Source organism: Lutra lutra, chromosome 6, assembly GCF_902655055.1.
Source record: "Lutra lutra chromosome 6, mLutLut1.2, whole genome shotgun sequence".
Taxonomy (NCBI): domain Eukaryota; kingdom Metazoa; phylum Chordata; class Mammalia; order Carnivora; family Mustelidae; genus Lutra; species Lutra lutra.
Window position 1 is genome coordinate 37,591,051 of NC_062283.1, and position 17,722 is coordinate 37,608,772.

At 40.4% G+C, this 17,722-nt stretch overlaps 1 protein-coding gene across 8 annotated transcripts in view; it reads right to left on the reverse strand.

Moving 5' to 3' along the window:
- The window catches only part of KCNQ5 (potassium voltage-gated channel subfamily Q member 5), a 535,207-nt gene that overhangs the window by 329,216 nt on the left and 188,269 nt on the right, over positions 1 to 17,722 (reverse strand). The window contains exon 1 of one of the 8 annotated variants that reach the window (XM_047732066.1): positions 9,566 to 9,682. The exons of the other annotated variants lie outside the window; for them this stretch is intronic. The gene's annotated coding sequence lies outside the window, so the exon portion shown is untranslated. Of the gene's footprint in view, positions 1 to 9,565; positions 9,683 to 17,722 lie in introns of those variants that run through there. 8 annotated transcript variants of the gene reach the window in all.

A 17,722-nucleotide genomic window follows, 5' to 3' on the forward strand; every position in this document is an offset into this window, starting at 1 on the left:
TTCCATATCCCATTTGAGAACCGTACAACAAAAAGAGCGGGGCTAGAACATTACTTGGGATATGTGCTAATGGAAGTTACACAGGCATTTTAAGAAAAGATTACAGGCCTTGCTTCAGCTTTCCACGCTGTATAACAATCCCACTTCCACATAAAAGAAGCAAGGTCAGCAGGGTCTTGCGGTAGAAGGCCAATTCTAAAGTTTCCTTAAGTGAATAGGGTTGAATTTAATTGTCTTGGCCTTTTTATCAAGAGGCAATGTATGTTCTGTGCGATGATTTTGTGTAAGATCCTTGACAGGTGTTATCCTATCTGGAATTAGATTTCTTAAATTACAAAAATCAATTCCTATATTCTTCAAGCCTCTTCTAGGGTATTCTCCTCAGAGTCTTTACTCAAAAAAACAAAATCTTTATCCTGTGTAGGTACATACTTCAGAGTCAGATGAATATCCATAATATTCAATACCAAATCTCTTGTAAGAATTGAAATAGGTGTTACTTCTTTTGAGCAGTGTAATTCTTAGTAAATTATCCTAATTTAGGGGTAGTTACTTTGCAGTCAGCTCAATACTTTCTCTATATTCAAGCTCCATTTAATGAAATACTTTTTTTCTTTTTTTTTAAAGCTTGAAAGTATAGAGAATATACAGCAAAGCATAGAGAATAATGCAACAAACATCCATATATCTAACCCCTAAATCTACAAATGTTCATATTTTGTCATTTTCTTTCTATACTCACTTGGTTTTATGTAAGAACTACAAAACTTTTTGCCAAGTCGAGGTGCCTCTTTTCTTCCCAGCTTATTCCCTTTCTTCCCTCACCAGATATAAAGACCATAGCAATTAGGTATATATCTTTAAAAAAAAAAAAAGATTTTATTTACTTGACAGAGGGAAAGCACAAGTAGGCAGAGAGGCAGGCAGAGGGAGAGGGAGAAGCTGGCTCCCCAGTGAGCAGGGAGCCCAGTGGGGAATCAATCCCAGGACCCCGGGATCATGACCTGTGCTGAAGGCAGCCACTTAACTGACTGAGCTGCCCAGACGCCCGTAGGTGTGTCTTTCCAATCTATATGTCTATACCTTTCCTATATCCAATAACCCATAATCCATTTACAGGTTTCCCCAGCTATCCAAAAGTAGAGCTGTCCTACGAAATTTTCCACAGGCCAAAGTGGTATAAAGTGAAGAAGTAATCATATGGAAAAATTAGACGGAAATTTTTTGAGCATTCCCAGTCCCCTAAAATACACTCTCTTAGGCTTCTCTGTTACCTTAGGACACAGCTTGCTGATGGATGCACAAAATAAATGGAAATAAAGATCAGATGCTCACAGACAGTTCAAAAAGCTACCGCGACTCGATGCTGAGACGCCAAGTGTAGCTTCCTTCCCAGGGAAGGAGCTTGGCGGTACCACTCCATGCTCTGGGGGGTGCTGCCTCTATAAAGCTTGGGCAGAACAAACACTGAATGCTTTGTGTGCTTTTCATCTTTTTTTGCAAAACTGAAAATCGTCTTTAGATTTCTTTTGGTTAGCAAAAATAGGTACTGAAGTAGATTCATAAACGTGAAGCGGCCTAATGTGAACTCTGAAAAAGCGAGGATTACCTTCATAATAAATAGCATTATTTAACGTTTCTTAGTGAATTTACACAAGTAATATAACTTTACATACTACTCTGTAATTTGTTTCTTTCATTCATTCAACTTCATGTTTTTGAGATCTGTGGATGTTGACAAACATGGATATAGATCATTCTTTGTCACTGCTATATAGTTATTCCATCATATAAATAACCCACAATTTATTTTATGTTTTCCTATGGATGGATGGACATTAAGGTCTTTCTAAAAGCAATCCTTAAAAAAAAAACAAAACATGTAATTTGTTACCTTTAAAAATTTTGTTTTCTAATTTCTAATTTAAAACTTAATTCCGATGCAGACCATGCAGAAAGCAACCAAGGAAAAACCAAACAAAACTTCTGCCAGTCCATAATCTAGAGGTTAGATGAATACTAATACTCTATTAATATTTTCCATACGGGGCTCTCCAAAAATACACACACATTTACAAAAATGACATCCCAGTAAACAGGCTACTTGACAAGGAGTTCATGAATACTTTGACTCTTTCACATTTACTTTTTATTCTAGTTTTATCACAATGAATTAAGCAGGCATCTACTGAGGAAATCTTAGTTCTGAGTGCAGAAACGCTAGGAACCTGGGCATGACATGTTGGCTGGCAGGCATGAGGCCTCAAGGGCAGGCTAGGGCTGCTCAAGGACAGGAACACATTCTTTGCTTACCATGTGCATCTGTGAACACCCTGGACAAGCATGACCAAGTGTGAACTTGTTCCTGGTGTCCCTCCCAGTAGTTTTACCATATATGTGTTAAGTTGGAAATATGTGAAAAAGATGAGTGTGGGCTTGCTTTTGTGTAAACAATTTGGTCCAAGGCTGGTATTCTCAGACTGAGTAGTTAATTTTATTTTTTATTTAATGGGAAATCATGGGGAAGAGTTGGAGAGCCTTGTAGACAAGCTTATTTGCTTCTGAAAGGATTTCTATTTTTTAAATTCTTGTAGGAGATGAAAGCATTTGGGAGACAATGTCCATCTGACTGAACGAGATGTTGAATGGATTTTCTTTTGGCAAATACAGAGCAGGGTTTCTTAACCTCTGTGCTACTGACATTTTGGACCAGGTAACTCTCGGTCGTGGGGCTGTTCTGTGCATTGTGGAATACTGACTGGCTTCCCCTACCCCTACCCTTGGGATGACAAGGCATCACACGTTCCCCCGCCTGCACTTTTAACAAAATCCACCCCCAGCTGAGAACTGCTAGTATAGCATCACCTAAAATAGGGTGAACAATAAAAGCTAGGTCTGGTCATTAAAATTCTCTTTGCTCTCCTTCTTTTAAATATCCCATCCATTGCCAATCTCCTCGGTTCTAATCTCTATGGGAGTGACTCCCAAATATACACCTTCAGTGCACTCTCTCTCGAATCCTGACCCTACCTTTTCTGCTGTCTGCTCGATATTTCTCTACCTATTATCCCTGTAGGAAACTGAGAATGCCCTCCTCTTGATTCTCCAATTCCATTAAAGGCCTCACTGGGATCCACACCGGGTTACCTTAGACTTCTCCCTTTCTGTTACCCCACATTCCTCCCTCACAATCACGTAGGCTTTGCCTGCCCTGAAAGTCTCCCTTAAATCAGGCCCATATCATCTCACAATAGCCCCACTCCAATCTTCTCTGAACACCAGTTTAACCCTACTAAAGGAGCTCTCTGATCATGTCACATTCTCAGAGACATAATTTTTTTAAAAAGATTTTATTTATTTATTTGAGAGAGCGAGCGAGCATGAGAGGAGAGAGGTCAGTGGGAGAAGCAGACTTCCTGCCAAGCAGGAAGCCCGATGTGGGACTCCATCCCAGGACTCCAGGATCATGACCTGAGCTGAAGGCAGTCACTTAACCAACTGAACCACCCAGGCGCCCCATCAGAGACATTCTTAATGGCTCTCCTTGTCAATCAATCTGCAAATCTGAAGTCCCACAGCCAACCCTTGGGATTATCCATAGTCAGATCATTCTAGTACTGCTCTCCCCACACTGTCTGCAAGAATCCTGGTTCATGTAAACTTGAAAACCTGCCTTGTCTCAAACATCTACTCGTTCTCTCCTTTATTTATCATGTCTTCCCTTACTTTAGAACTCTTCTGTCTTCTCTTCCACTTACTGGGCTTTTATTTATATTTAACAACTTCCTTGCTAGCTCAGATCCTTTGGGCTCAAGCATTCTTCCTCCTGGAACCCTTATAGTGTCCGCAGAAGTGTCTAAACTATTCACTTGGGAAATTCACACTGTAGAATTTTGAGTATGTATCTCATTAAAGCCTCCCCACAGTTTCTAGCCCTGTTCCTTACCCACAGAATGTATTCAGTAAGTATGTGTCGAATGAATGAATGGAGGAGGTGAGGGAGAGAGAGATAGGATTTTAATACTCTTGTAAAGTCATGGGCAAGCAGATCCAAGAGGGTCTTTTTAAGTGATGTGTGCTATGAAAATGCTTTGGGCCTTACTATCTCATCTATCTAACTGCTGCAGGAAATCCTGCTTTAAAAAATATATTCCTTTGTTGTCCTGGGTTTTCAGATTTTTAAGAATGTACTAAAATGAGCAGTACCTAGTTGATAAGAGCCCCCATTAGAGGTCCTGTGGCAGAATGGAACACTTGTTGGGTCCCGGGGAGGCGAGTATGTGAGAACATCCCTGGAGAGCCAGGGTACACTGGGCAAGAAATGAATAGGCAACAGACAGACGCAGGCAACACCAAACAATTGAACTGATTTACCATGAATATATCATACAAATATATACACAGACACATATACATATATGTGTGTGGGTGTATACAGATAGATATATACATATATATACATATATACATACATACGTATATATATGTATATATCTATCTGTATATATATATGTATATATCTATCTATCTGTATATATATGTATGTTTACTTTCTGGGTTGTATTCAAAACAGAAGAACTTTTTAAAAAATTTTCAGATCACAGCAGGAACACTTAGGAGATAATATCAAACATAACTATGTATATTTAAGCAGACAGACATCCAAGATTGTTGAAATGCAGCCTTTTTTTTTCCAATTAGAAGCACAACATACCTCTTTTTAGTCATTATTTCTTGTAACGTTCTTCTAGCTTTTGAAATGAAAAGACTGGTAGAGAGACACTTACTTTCACTATTTCTGATCCACAAAAAAATGACTATTGTTTCTAAATTTAGCTCATTATAATTATCTGGCTTTTTCCCAAGGCATTAACAAGGCTAATCAGGTCTACTGATACTACTACATAAACAAGGTCTACTGACTAATCGCAGAAGAAGAATGACTGGTTGACTGAATTATTCCTAATGTCATATATGAGTATATGTATCTTTTGATGATTAGAGCGGATTAAACTGGTGTCTTTATCTTGCAAGCTTGTAGTTTTGCATTTATACCCTGAACTGGTACATGTAAATTATAGTCTCCAGAGGTGAAGCTCTTTGCCATGGATCTATGGAAGGGAAGTGGTGGGGAAAAGTCGCCAGAATCAAAGTGGCTATCAACCAGGGAAGGGCCATTGCCTGCTGGCACCATACCCAAGGTTGATTCCATGAAGGCAGATGTAATTGGACCCCAAATATCCCTCCTTTATTCGTTGGCTTTTGTCCAACTGAAGCTTCCTCTCTACAATTAAGAATAAAGCATTCCATAACATTGATTGACTTGAATATATAATGACAGGTTTATTTATCATTCATTCATTCACTCATTTCATAAATGCGGTGCTTCCTATATGCCAATGTGGGTAGACAAACAGCAGTGATTCTAACAATTACTTCTGTGTTGCTTTGGAATGAGGTACCTGGACTGAGGGACTCACCTCCCCTAAGCAGGAGGACCTGTTCCCAAACTCTGCTTATCATGAGCCCTCAAGGTTTCACATGTGAGACAAGGGGGGCCCATAAACTTCTGTAAAAGGCTGAGTCCTAAGGCCAGATTGTTTGTTGCTCTAATTTAAGCTGTATTTGTCTTGCTTATAGGACTGTTCTCAACCTTGCTTACAGGACCTAAACCCATTTGAACACCATTTCTGTTGCTTAATAGGCAGGGAGCTATTGGTCCCTGAAAAGGAGAGAAGTCCCCCAGTGGGGCAACACCTGAGCATCCTGGCCCTTGGGTTTCAGTCTGCACCAGGGAATCATGTTGTCATTTGCCCACGCCCTCTGCCAGCACTCTCCCATTTGCTGGGGGGACAGGTACAGAACAGACCGAAGTCCCTACCTTCAAGAATCTTACATTCCAGGGAGGAGCCAAACAGCAAGTACACTGAGTAAAGAAGTGAAATATGTAGTACGTCCAGAGGTACTGAGTGTGATGGAAATAACAGGACGTAGGAAAGCGGAACAGAGAGCAGTGGGACTGTGGCAGGTGTCATGTTGTTTGCAGAGTAGATTTGGAGGGGTGATAAGGAAAAAGCCTAACGGCATGGAACACTTGAAGGTGGGGGTGAACATTATACTAGGGGAATAGGGAAAAAAGGTGTCAGGGAACATGACAGGCGCACCAGGCCAACATGTGTCTTTGCTTTCTGTTTCTCCCTGGGCTGCTCTTACAGCGAAGTTCCCCAGGCAGTTCTACATGACAACATTGCCCACGGCCCCTCAAAGATGCTGAGGCTTGAAGTGGTCTCTTCCTGTGTCATAATGGGAATATTACTGTCTCTCTTGCCCACCTCTCAGGGTTGTTGTGAGGATCCAAGGAGACAACGGCTATAAAGGTGCTTTGAAAACAGTGCAAGCTCTCCAGACTGGCAAGGCATTACTACTGCAGGTTAGTCTTCGAAACAGTGGGGTGACTGTTCCTGTATCCAAATATTATTAATTGTAGCATAAAGATGAGAGAGAGAATGGGGGGGGATATTAAGAGAGAGGGAGAGAGAAGAAAAGATTTAATATGAGCTTGGCTTGTAAACATAAATATCAAGCTGTGAGCAGATGGTTTTATCCAGGTGAGGTGACACCCTTCCTTTCTTACCTGCAAGTCACAGCTTTGTGCCTGCTTCTGCCACACCACAGAAGGTGCTCTCTTTACCGTTAGACTGCGAAGCCCAAGCCCAGTTCTGGGATAAAAATACTGGTTTTACCCTAATAAGTAAGTGTGTACATTGAAATGAGGGCTAATTTTGCAGTGTCTTACATTATTCAAGCAAAAGAAAATAATAATAATTGCCAAGTAGAAAAGGAAGACCAACGATGAGAGAAATATGTCTTTTATGAACACATGACAAATGCCAAAATAAATCAATATCTTGATACAAGAAATGAAATTAACAATGTCTTAATTTAGTTATCATGTTTGTTCTCTTTTAAAAAACTCAAATTTTTTCTTCTTCATTATGTCACAGACCCTACCCCCTTAAATCTACCGGTGATCAAGAACAGAGGACCATTTGCACACTATTTCTATTGTTCTAAAATAGTAGGTAGGGAGCTTGTAGTTAGTTTATGATTCATAATCTTCAAATATTAGTAATTATTCAAAAAGGAAATGAATTTTATGAAACATGGGAGCCTAACCTCCCTTGTTTAATTTTTTTCTCACTGGAATTCAGTGATCCTGTTTTAAACACAAATTAGAAGAAAGAATATTCAAAATGGTACCTATTGATAGAAATGATTGGGAAAAATGAAAATGAGCCTAATAAAAACACATGAAAATATTCTACATATTGTGTACTATGAAGGAAAAGTAATCAAAGATAAAAGTGGAGGTTGGCCAGACTTCACCTTAGGAAACGTACTTGAGTGTTCTGTCGTCACAATACACAATCTACCTATGTATGTTTTACAAAGTTAATTTGAAGGTTTTCTTTTTTTTTTTTTTTTTTTCACTTCAATGTTGCACTTTGAATCCATGAGCTAGCGTATGGTTTGGCCCACAAAGAGCAACCTTAGTGTTGTGGCAGGAGCAGTACGTGAGGGAACTGGGAAGCATCTGGCCGGCTCAGAACATGCTGGGGTCAGGGACTGACGGGAGCCCCAGCGCCTGCCAACAACATGCAGGGTTTCCTTCTGCAGCTGTCATTGGCTCAAAGGTTGTTACAGGGGAAAGTGTTTGGTTCCAAAACAAATGCTGCAAAAAAACAAAACAAAACTAACAAACAAAAAACCCCCCCAAAAAAACACCTCAAGCAGGGTAAGAAAAAGTGTCAGTAGGAGAATTTTTTCAGAAATGTGACATAGTCTTACATTGGAAAATTCTAGAAGATTCCTATAATACATGTACTTGTATTGAATAGAGGTCTGGTATATTTTAGGTCCTGCTGATTTTCTTCCTTCCTTCCTTTCTTTCTTTCTTTTTTTGAGAGAGATAGAGCGAGAGCATGAGCAGGGGTTGGGGCAGAGAGGGAGAGAGAAGATCTTTTTTTTTTTAAATTTTTTAAATTTTTTATTTTTTCAGTGTAACAGTATTCATTATTTTTGCACCACACCCAGTGCTCCATGCAATCCGTGCCCTCTCCAATACCCACCACCTGGATCTCCCAACCTCCCAACCCCTGCCCCTTCAAAACCCTCAGATTGTTTTTCAGAGTCCATAGTCTCTCATGGTTCACCTCCCCTTCCAATTTCCCTCAACTCCCTTCTCCTCTCCATCTCCCCTTGTCCTCCATGCTATTTGTTATGCTCCACAAATAAGTGAAACCATATGATAATTGACTCTCTCTGCTTGACTTATTTCACTCAGCATAATCTCTTCCAGACCTGTCCATGTTGCTACAAAAGTTGGGTATTCATCCTTTCTGATGGAGGCATAATGCTCCATAGTGTATATGGACCACATCTTCCTTATCCATTCTTCCGTTGAAGGGCATCTTGGTTCTTTCCACAGTTTGGCGACCGTGGCCATTGCTGCTATAAACATTGCTCTTCTTTTCACTACATCTGTATCTTTGGGGTAAATACCCAGTAGTGCAATGGCAGGGTCATAGGGAAGCGGGAGAGAGAAAATCTTAAGCAGACTCCAGCCCCAGCATGGAGCCTAGTGCCGGACTTGATCTCACAACTCAGAGATCATGACCTGAGCCAAAATCAAGAGCTGGACACTTAATCGACAGAGCCATTCAAGTGCCCCATGGTCCCGATCATTTTCAAAGCTACATTCTATGAACATACATGTACTATATAAAAGTATCAATGATACTTTGATCTGTGACCACCATGGTGTACCAAGGATATGTGACAAATATTCTTCCATTAAAAATAGCACAATATAATGCACCTGCTCACTATAATCTTAAAAAACAACTTTGCTCTCTTCATTTGAATAGTAATATGTTTATTTTCAATTTAGCACGTGAAAAGTATTACACACAAGTTCAAACTGACATCTAAATAGAGTAGGGGAGGCAGAATAATGCCCTCGCAAAGATCTTCATATGCTAATCTCTTGAACTTGTGGATATGTTATCTTTCATGGCAGAGGGACTTTGGGGATGTGATTAAGGATGGGGAGATTATCCTGAATTATCAGAGCGGGCCCCATGTGTTCATGAGGGTCCTTATAAGAGATAGGCAGGTGGGTCAGAGTCAGAGAAGTGGCAATGAAAGTGGAGGTCTGAGTGATAAGGGGTCATGAGCCAAGGATTGCAAGCAGCTCTGGAATCTGGAAAAGGGAAGGAAATGGATTCTTTCCTAGAGCCTCTAGAAAGAATGCAGCTCTGCCGACATCTTGATTTTAGTCCTGACCCATTTTGGACTTCTCACCTCCAGGATTGTCAAGTAACACATCTGTGGTGTTTCAAGCCACTGAGCTGTGGTAATTTATTGCAGCAGCAATAGGAAATTAATGCATCAAGTTTATAAATTGACTGGTCCTCCCATTCTCCAATAGATGCTAGAAGCTCAGTAAAAATAGAAAATAAAACTTATTTAACAAATATAACTCCAAAGAAATAGAAGTAATTACCGAGATCCATAGCTTAAGAAGCACACTTTACGGAGGCATCTGTGGACACCTCTCCAATTGCCACATTTTGTGATTTAACTCCTGCTCACCATGGTGCAGACGGTGGTTCCAAGCAAAGCTCAGCAGACATGACGTCAGGAAAGGTGAACGGAGAAAGTTCTGAGGAAAACACGGCATGTCACTCTCTGACATTATCAGGCAGTAAATCCCTACGTGTTTCTTACAAACATCCTTTGTGGCTCGTGGAGAGTTTGCACAAATGTCATCACCGAAATCACCATACACACAAGCAGAAGCTGACTGGGCATTACGGACTGAATGTTTGTGGCCCCTCAAATTCACCTGCTGAAGCCCTAACTTCGAATGGGATGTTATTTGGAGGTGGAGCCTGTGGGTAGTAAATGGGTTTCAATGACAGGAGGAGGATGAGACCCCCCCCATAATGGGATTAGTGTCTCAAGAAGAAGAAGAAGAAGCCAGAGCTCTGTCTCTGCCAAGTGAAGATACGGCGAAAAGGCAGCATCTGCGAGCCAGGAAGAGGGCTCTCATCAGGAGCTGAACCTGCTGGGACCTTGAGCTCCGACTTCCCAGCCTGCAGAACTGTGAAAAATAAATAGCTGTTGCTTAAGTCCCTCAGTCTATGGCATTTTGTTACAGCAGCCTGAGCTGACTAAGACACTGGACGATAACAATGTCTCCTATGAGGACAGTTCAAGTTGACCTTGGAGAGCAGGGAGGCTACATCTATACTCATTTCGGGAATTTGATAGTCTCTTGAAGTTGGTCAGGGAAGGGTGCATGCAGAAGACAGATTTTCCAAGATTCCTTGAGGGGAAAAGGAGAGTGGAGGGGTGCATGCTATGAGCCCAGGTTCTTGGGGTTAAGACTGATGAGGAAACTAAAAACTTTTCTAAGTGTAGCAGATGAGAGGCATTTTAGGGGGTGTGATGACAGCCTGAGTGCAGAGACCGAATCCCTTGATCCTGGTTAATTAGGAAATAAGAAGCATGGCAAGGGGTTTGCAGAGAAAAACTACAGATCGTTAAACAGAGTTCTGTGAGGGCAGTTTGGGCAGCAACACTAAGGCACTGCAGTGAGAGGGCACTAGGTTCTTGGACCCCAAGAAACACAATAAAAGAGAAGTATAATAGGCTAGATAGGAAATAACTGGTTTTTAATAAAAGCAGAAGCAAAGGAGATGGAGAGATGGTTTAAGAGAAGAGGAACGTCAGAAATTACCCGCTGACTAGAGATGTGGAGAAAACTGTAATATATTTCTTAAAAAAATCCCTTGAAACTACACGAGTGGCCACTCAGAAACAAACATTATTTGGAAGGGGAGATAAATGACTGTGGCATTTTAGTTGCAATAGAATATTTAGCTCCAAATGTCTTCCACACTACAGGACATAATATATGGAACTCAATGAGAGGCAATTTGGGAGGAAAACAAGTAAATTTGTCTCTCATTTATATGCATGCTACAGTTGAGCTCAAGGAAAAGGATATGTCTATACATGTCCAAATGTTAGAGAGAAGAGAATTAGAATCCAGGACTAATCTTTGGTATTCCTTCCTTGGAGAGTTATTTTGTTTTGTTTTGTTTTTTGAGTGACTCTTTACTAGCAGTGGAGTGGCTGGGAGGAGGGTGTGTGGAACAAGAATTTTAGTAGCGAGCACCTTTTGTGAACGATTTGGAATGACTTAGAACACTAAGGTAGTAGTGTTAGGTAACTGTGGAATATTCCACCACTCTTTACAGAACACAGTTGCAGCTCCTGCCATATCCGTAACATGGGTCCCACAGAGTGACTGCAGGCCTTATCAGTCTCTTTATCTCAACATCTCCCATTATTATCTTCACTGTTCCTACAGTCTTTGAAGCCCCACTGTCACTGTGTGGTACGTGTCACTCTTCTTTCTTTCTCTTTCCATTGTTGTTACAACATGCATGTTTCATCTATAGAGCAGCTTCTCTTCCCTAAAGTCCAGCTGAAAGAGCAATGGGATCATTTAATGCAGCTTCTCCACATGTTTAAATGTAGTCATGAAGTCGTCCAGCAATGATGAGATGAATACATGTAACCCCACCTCCACGTGTGCATGGCTCGAAGGCCTCTCTGCTGCTCAGAGGCAGATCCTCACGCAGAAGGCAATGACACATTTCAATGCTATCTCCAGGGCTGCCTATGTGTTTTTTCTAAGTCTCTCTGACTTGATGCCAGAGAAAGAAAAAAAAAAATGCCATTTTTCTGAAGTCTTCCCCCAGGCCTACTCTGTTGTTCTGTTTTTAATGCATTTTATTCTCCCTACTACAGGAAAATGAGATGTTTAAATACTTACTCTTTGGAATTTATACATAAATTCACAACCTCTTAAACCTACTTACAAAAAAAGGAAAATAAGGGCTTGCTGGTGACTTGTAGTGGGTTAGTAGGTTTGTTGGTAGAGTAGTCTCCCCAGTATTAGACCGCGTCCGCTGACCCTCATATTGCCTAGGTAAATGTTTAAGAACACAATGTTCCAGCTCTCTGGGTTGGAATCCCAGCTAGAATTCTCACCACCTGGGTGGTCTGTCCAAATGACTTAACCTTTGTATGCATCAGTTCTCCCATCTATCCAGTTTGCCATGGTAGTCCTCCATTCGGTCAACTTGAACTTCCATACACTATGATAAGAGGAGTTGATAGATGTCCTCAAAGAAAAATACAGACCAAAACACAATTACTGTGGCAGAGAGTGGAAGTTTCTGAGCCTAATGGGCTCCCATTGGTGTAAGGGAGATGGGCTCCACGGCTCTAGATGGGGAGAGGGAGGAAAGTGGAGAGGTAGTACAACGCCCGGCAGGAGGGGACTCTGCTAAGGGGATCTGTAGAGCACTGGGCAGAGGAAGGAAGGAAGAGAGCAGAGATCGGAAAGAAAAAGAAAGGGACCAAGAGAGAAACCACGTCTGAGGCTATCTTTTCAAGTCAAGCTGCCCAAGAAGTAGAAATCAGGTGCTATTCCAACAAGCAGAAAAACAAGAAACTTAGATCACCTTCAGAGATGCTCAAGAGGCAGCAGGCCAGAGCTGAGCTGGCAAAACATGATAGGCGAGAAGTTACTCCACAGAGTGAGAGGTGCCAACCTGCATGATGGCTCATCCCAGCTGAGTAACCAGAGTCCCCTGAGGAACCGGATGAGAAGGTGGGCGATGAGGAGAGCTGTCTTTCCTGGAACCAAGCGACCCACCTACAAGGCCCTGAAAGTTTTACTGAGTATTCATCCTGACTATTCAACTTGGGTTGCTTGTGGAATATTAGATAATTCTTATTTTTTAATACTTTTGGAAGAAACCCCGAATGGCTTTGATTTTAGTAGTGATTTTGTAAAAAGGAACTTCAAATTATGAAGAAATGTGATTCAAGTTATGTGATGTGATCATTTCATTTTAAATTCTTGGTATTCTTATTCACAGACTTACTTTTTCTTTGTTAGTAGCTTTATTGCTGGGTGAATATTGATTCCCTGTATCTATTATTCATGACGGTAACTTCTCAAGTTTTTTCAAATCATGCAATAAAGGACATCAATAGCAGTTAAGAGCTTCCTATTCCATAACGAATGAATGAACAGACATGAACTCCTCCTTTCAGAGTGTGTCTCATGTCTAACAAACCATATGCATGTATCTGAAATATGACTGCAAACCTGGAAACTATTCACATCAACTAATTCTGTTATTAGAAATTCTGAAGTACTCTAAAATAATTCTCGACACATCAGGGTCAAGAGAATCACACGCATGATGTAATATTTATACTTTCGTTAAATACAAGTCAAGTACGACATGTTCTTTTTAAGTAATGCATAGATTTTAGTTAAATATTAATGGCAATGTTTATGTAAATTTCAAATGAGCTGATCTTAGCTTTCATAAGAGCAATAATTAAAATAGTCACATACGCCCTGTGAACATAATAACTAAAATGTATAGCCCTGAGAAAAATACCCTTTCTGGCTGTTTTGTCCTGCAATATGCTTACTTTGTGTAATAAACAAATGCCGATTCTTAAAATTATAAAAATCTCTTAACAGTATCCACAACAATGCAGTCTGTATTAATTAGTGTCCATAACATTACTGAACTTGGAGATTTATGGTTTTAATAAACAGAGAAAGCAGGTTAATTTTTTAAAACCATGCTGAAAGTAACATGAATTCTCAATGGAGTTCTTTAGTAATCAGTATTTCTTCATACTCAATACAAGTTTAACTAAGTATGTGTGTGAATGCTTATTTACACATTTTTCTAACTCCTGATATAAAAGGGCTAATTCTTGTAAGTTTAGCTTCATTCAAACTGAGCTTAGAGGGGTGCCTAGGTGGCTCAGTCAGTTAAGTGTCTGGCTTTGGCTCAAGTCATGATCTTGGGGTCCTGGGATGGAGGCCCATGTTAGGTTCCCTGCTCAGTGGGGAGTCTTTCCCTCCCCCCACCCCTCTGTCCCTCCGCTTCCCTCTACCTTTCCCTTTCTCCCTCCCCCTGCTTATGTTCTCTCCCTCTCTCAAATAAATAAAATCTTTAAAAAAGTTATTAAAACAAACAGACTGAGCTTAGGTATTTAAAAAATAAACTGACGAATATACAAATATAAAATCTGTCATAGTTTAATGTGCCCTACTGATTTATTGAAGGGGTTTTGTTGATTTATCTGAGTATTCATTTAATGACCCTTTTGGATACCATGGGCCTCAATTTCTTCAGTTCTAGAACTAGGAGGCTGCCAGAGGAATCTCCCTGGTCCCTCACAGCTTTAATTCTGGTTCTACCAATATATGGAGTGTACTTTCTTAACTCTGTGCTCAATCTTAATGCATTTTTTCCCGGAATATTATCCCTACTTTTATCCTATATTATTAGTAGCCTTTGTACTTGTGCCATAGCAACATGTTTGTTTCATATTTTTGAATCTAATTTTGAGTAATATATACTGAAATCAGTATTGGAATTTGGGGGTTTGGGGTATTTACAATGAACATGCTATGATCATTTTTCTCATATACATTTAATCATTGTTAAACCAGGATAAATTGCACCTTATTCTATTTCTCAACTAGATAAATAGTAGCAAGTGGGAAGATTTATTTTCACTATTTCTATTAGTGCAGGTAATAATATTAGTAATAGCAATCACATTAATTGTAGTATTTAAACTTATTTTACTCTGAAGCAATTTCTATTCCACATTTATAGTTAAGCACATCCCAGCAGTTCCTGGACAATACCCCAAATATCTTTCCATATATCTTAGGCCAGTAAAATCCTTGTACTGATCCCATTTTTCATATGCAAGGCAGGTTTCAGAAGGACTGTTTCTCCCTACTCCTCCCGAGTGCACCAGTGAGAGTCTGGTTTCCTTTCCATCTTGAGGAACTCCCTTGTGAAGAGATTAGTTAGTCTGTTACTCAGATATTACAATAGTATATGACAATGATAATGGAAGGGCAATGGTTTGTTTCTCTTCTATGGGAGGGCAGGCTGCATCCATAGTCAATTACATGGCTGGAACATAAAATGGCTTGTCCACCACGGAGATTCTTGTCTTGGGTGGGGACATCTGAGATGCCACATTAATTGTTACAATAACCTATATGCTTCATGTAACAATAACTCATACGCATAATGGATTTCATAAAATTGGAGCATATTAACTATGTTCTTGGTCCCATATGTTACCACTTTCTTTGAGATCTTGCACACCCACGATTAGTTTTCAAATTTACTCCCTTATGGTGTCCGGGGGTGGGGGGAATTGAGGGTGGGAGGGTGGGCTTCCTTTCAGTTTATAACTGGTTGCCTTAAATTGCCAAGTGAAGTTGGTGACTTTGAAGAGAGTAGTAGAATTAAGATAATTTCAAGATCTCTTTTCTTTTACTACCAGACATCCTGAAAAAAAAATCTCTGCTCATTGCTTCCACTTTTTCACTACATGTTCCCTCCTTAATCTTTTTTACACCATGGCCCTCATTACTCTTTTGCTCTCATGAGAGATCACAAGTTTCCTGTTAGCCACCAAATTCAGCATCTCTTCTCAGGTTCCATATTTATTTGCAACACTAAGATTCTTGTCTCTCCTTTCCTTTCTGACACTTTCTCCCTCTGTGACTTTCTGGATGTGCCAAGGTATTCACTTCATTTTTTCGCCATTCCCTCTTGGTGTGTCTTTTCTGTCAATGGGATTATTCTTTAAGGATCTTTCCTTAGTCTTCTGTCCTCAGGCCTTTCTCACTTTGTAATTAATTCCAAGACTTCAATTATCTTCTGTATATGAATGATCTTTCCACTGAAAATCTCTCTCATGAGTTCCGGTGTTGAATGTCCTGCCAGGAGCTTCAACTTAATGCGTCCCTAGTTAAACTCATCATCTCCCTGTCAAGCCAGCTATTCCTTTTGGGCTGCTTAGCTTTGCTAATGACACCATCATCTGTCACTAGGAGACTCAAAATGAGTCATATCAATTTCAACTTCTTTTTTTTGGTGGGGGGGGATCCATTTCAACTTCTAAGTGCCTTTTGCACTGGTCTCACCCTTTCTATGCTTGTTGCCAGATGGTTCAAGTACTCCTTCCCATTGTATTCATCACTGGAAATCTACTGATCCATTGAAATGATTCGTCCTCCTAAAGCTCAACTCTGATCATGCTACTATCCTGCTCTAAAATCTTCCATGGGTCCTCATTGCCTATAGAATCAAGTCCAAATTCCAAGCCTACTGGAATTGATCTGGAGCCAATCTACTTTGCAAGCTCACTTCTCACCACTTCTCTTTAGTCAAACTAAACTACTCACAAACACTCCCACGTCTCCTGAATCTCCTACTCTCACTACCTTTGCTCATGTCCTCTCTGCTCACAAAGCAACATATCCTACACATCAGTAGACTTGGCTCAAGCGCTTACCCTTCACATCTTCCCCTCATCTCTCCATGGAATTTTACATCTTTCTTAGAGCACTTAAAAAAGCCTGCTTGTAACCTTTTACTGTGTTTTCTCATTTTGCTATATCCTGAGGATAAAAAGGGAGCAATTCATAGTTCCATGTGCCAGATCTGCGTTAGGTTGTGGGGATGTAAAGTTCCCGTGCACACGTTGTATGTCACCTACCCGACTTTGTAAGCTCCTTGAGAATAACAAATATGTCTGGTTCTTTTTTGCATCTTCTAAAACAGCAAGCACGGAACTCCACCCATACATACATAATTTAAGATGGAAGATCTGCATCCCACACTTCCTGACAGTGGTCCACTCCTCCGCGTGAGGTCCATTCCCTTCCCATGCTCTCTTCTGCTTGATATTTGCTGTTTTCTGAATTCAGTTGACAAGATTCTATGTGAAAATCCATGCAAAATTATGAATATTATGAATATTATACCAAATTGTTTCCTACTTAACACTCTAAGCAAGGGTTCTTTTCTGTTAAATTGTTTCCTACTTAAAACTCTCAACGAGGGCTCTATTCTGCTGTAAAGAAATGCTTACAAAAGCAGCGAAGGCAAAGTTGCTGTTTTTACTGTCACTGTGGCCTGGATTGATAGCATCCCCAGTACCTTTGTCAATTAACAAGATGAAAAAGGAAAAACTGGAAATATACCTCCACGTGTAGGTGTTCTGCACGAGTAAACCTCCATGTGGATTTAATGTAAAACTCAATGTACTGCAAAGGGTTTGGTAAGGAAACAAAGACTCTTGCAAGTACTACGGGTGGCAGAAAGCCATGCAGAAAATAAAGAGTTGGAAAGCATGCCCTTGGAATTCTAACACCCCATACGTTGCAAAAAATACTTAATTCCTTGTCTTGCTCTTTATGGGAATGTGCCAGAGGATTTTATATTATCTAAGTAATCTTCCCAGGAATCTCTAAGGTTGGTAATGATTTTAGAACCCCAGTTCTAAAAGAAGTTGAAGAAACAGGAGCAAGGACAGCTTGAGTCGTCTCCCTAAAGTGGCACAATCAGTAAGTCGCCGAGTGAGGATCTGAAGCCAGGCAGCCTGAACGCAGGCTGAGGGGTGAACTGCCATGCCACGCTACAGCGAGGGATACAACGGAGGGCAGCTAATTCATCCTATACTTGGAGGTCCACCCACCCACAGGTGCATTCTTTCTAGGGGACATGAAGTC